The following is a 336-nucleotide window of genomic DNA, read 5'->3' as shown; positions in this document are numbered from 1 at the left end:
GGGTGTGTCGCGATTCTGCCTTTTCACTCCAAGACACAGGTTTGTGGATCTGAGGGTCGCAATTTCGGTTTCATATTGCGTATTGTTACAGTCCTATACAGTAGTGATTGTGCTCGAGAAAGCTAATTGAAACAGGGTTCCCGCAGGGTCTTAAAAAGTCTAAAATTCTAAACTTTAAATTTAAGGCCTTAAAATGTCTTAAAAACAGCCAGATGTTCAGGTTTAACCCTTTCTGCTGGCCGCCGAAAGAAAGAAAAAAAGGCAGCGCTCTAGACTAGAGTCTTTGCTCTGGAACAAAAACAGCAGAATGCTGCCTTCAGAACGTTTGTTTGATGT

General features: G+C 42.0%; 1 protein-coding gene across 3 annotated transcripts in view; it reads left to right on the top strand.

The window, feature by feature from the left end:
• dynlt2b (dynein light chain Tctex-type 2B) overlaps positions 1-336 on the top strand; it is a 17055-nt gene that overhangs the window by 3945 nt on the left and 12774 nt on the right. The window lies entirely within an intron of this gene.

The sequence above is a fragment of the Etheostoma spectabile genome, chromosome 9 (genome assembly GCF_008692095.1).
Source record: "Etheostoma spectabile isolate EspeVRDwgs_2016 chromosome 9, UIUC_Espe_1.0, whole genome shotgun sequence".
NCBI lineage: Eukaryota > Metazoa > Chordata > Actinopteri > Perciformes > Percidae > Etheostoma > Etheostoma spectabile.
The sequence above is the reverse complement of the archived record's forward strand: the minus strand, read 5'-3'. Positions and strand labels throughout refer to the sequence as shown.